The sequence below is a fragment of the Olea europaea genome, unplaced genomic scaffold (genome assembly GCF_002742605.1).
Source record: "Olea europaea var. sylvestris unplaced genomic scaffold, O_europaea_v1 scaffold64, whole genome shotgun sequence".
In the NCBI taxonomy this organism is placed as follows: domain Eukaryota; kingdom Viridiplantae; phylum Streptophyta; class Magnoliopsida; order Lamiales; family Oleaceae; genus Olea; species Olea europaea.
Window position 1 is genome coordinate 153689 of NW_019264767.1, and position 2374 is coordinate 156062.

The following is a 2374-nucleotide window of genomic DNA, read 5'->3' on the forward strand; positions in this document are numbered from 1 at the left end:
AACAATGTAAGTGTCAAACAACGTGTCCAAAATCTGTGGACAAATTATAAAGTTCAAATGGTAAGGACCTTGCTACATTACACTACGGTGTACACTTTAGTTTACACTTTCCCACGTGTCATTACCCTGTTGGACACTTTAAATTTCAAATAGTTTTCCTATGCAGTAGACACTTGACAACAATGCAAGGGTCAAACAGCATGTCAAAAATCTTTGTACAAATACCAATGTTCAATCGGTAAGGACCTAGCTACATGTACACTGTGGTGTATACTTTGCCACGTGATGTTACCCCGTTAGACAGTGTAAATTTCAAATCACCATGGTGTACACTTTAGCTTACACTGTGCCACGTGACATTACCCTGTTAGACAGTATAAATTTAGAACATTTTACCCATCCGATTGAAACTTGACAACAATGCTAGTGTCAAACGATGTGTCAAAAATCGGTGTACAAATAACAAAGTACAATCGGTAAGATCCATTTTACATGTACACTATGGAGTACACTATAGTTTACACTTTGCCATGAGATATTACCCTTTTGGACAATTTAAATTTCAAATAGTTTTCCTATGCAGTAGACACTTGACAACAATGCAAGGGTCAAACAGCATGTCAAAAATTAGTGTACAAATAGCAAAGTTCAATCGGTAAGGACCTAGCTACATGTACACTGTAGTGCACACTTTGCCACAGGACATTACCCCGTAAGATAGTGTAAATTTCGAATAGTTTTCACATCCAATTGACAGTTGATAACAATGCAAGTGTCAAACAATGTGTTCAAAATCGGTGAACAAATTGTAGAGTTCAAATGGCAAGGACCTTGCTACATTACACTATGGTGTACACTTTAGTTTACACTTTCCCACGTGTCATTACCCTGTTGGACACTTTAAAGTTCAAACAGTTTTCCCATGCAGTAGACACTTGACAACAATGCAAGTGTCAAACAGTGTGTCAAATCTTTGTACAAATACCAATGTTCAATCGGTAAGGACCTAGCTACATGTACACTGTAGTGCACACTTTGCCACAGGACATTACCCCGTAAGGTAGTGTAAATTTTGAATAGTTTTCACATCCAATTGACACTTGACAATAATGCAAGTGTCAAACAACGTTTCAAAATTTGGTGTACAAATAGCAATGCTCAATCGGTAAGGACCTAGCTGCATGTACACTATGGTGTACACATTGGCTTACACTTTGCGACATGATATTACCCTGTTAGGCAGTATAAATTTAGAATAGTTTTTCCATCCAATTGACACTTGACAACAATGCAAGTGTCAAACAACGTGTCAAAAATCGGTGTACAAATAGCAAAGTTCAACTGGTAAGAACCTTTCTAAATGTACACTATGGTGTACACTTTAGTTTACACATTGCCATGTAACATTAACCTCTTGGAAAGTTTAAATTTTAAACAGTTTTCCCATCCAATTGACACTAGACAACAATTTAAGTGTCAAACAACGTGTCCAAAATCTGTTCACAAATTGTAAAGTTCAATCGGCAAGAACCTTGCCACATTACACTATAGTGTACACTTTAGCTTACACTTTGCCAAGTGATTACCCTATAAGACAGTATAAATTTAGAACAATTTTCCCATCCAATTGACACATGACAACAATGCAAGTGTCAAATAACGTGTCAAAAATCGGTGTACAAACAGCAAAGTTCAATCGGTAAGAACCTTTCTACATGTACAGTATGGTGTACACTTTAGTTTACACTTTACAACATGATATTACCCTGTAGGGCAGTTTAAATTTCAAACAATTTTCCCATCCGATTAACACTTCACAGAAATGCGACTGTCAAATAACGTGTCAAAAATGAGCGTACAAATAGCAATGTTCTATCGGTAAGGACCTAGCCACATTTACACTATGGTGTATACTTTAGCCTATACTTTACCATGTGACATTACCCTGTTAGACAGTATAAATTTAGAAGAGTTTTCCCATTCAATTGACACTTGACAACAATGTTAGTGTCAAACAACGTGTCAAAAATTGGTGTATAAGTAGCAATGTTCAGTCGGTAAGAACATTTCTACATTTACACTACGGTGTACACTTTAGTTTACACTTTACCATGTGACATTACCCTTTTGAACAGTTTAAATTTTCAACAGTTTTCCCACCCATTTGACACTAGACAACAATGTAAGTGTCGAACAACGTGCCCAAAATCTGTGTACAAATTGTAAAGTTCAATCGGCAAGGACCTTGCTTCATTGTACTATGGTGTACACTTTAGTTTACACTTTGCCACGTGTCATTACTCTGTTGGACACTTTAAATTTCAAACAATTTTCCCATCCAATTGACACTTGACAACAATGCAAGTATCAAACA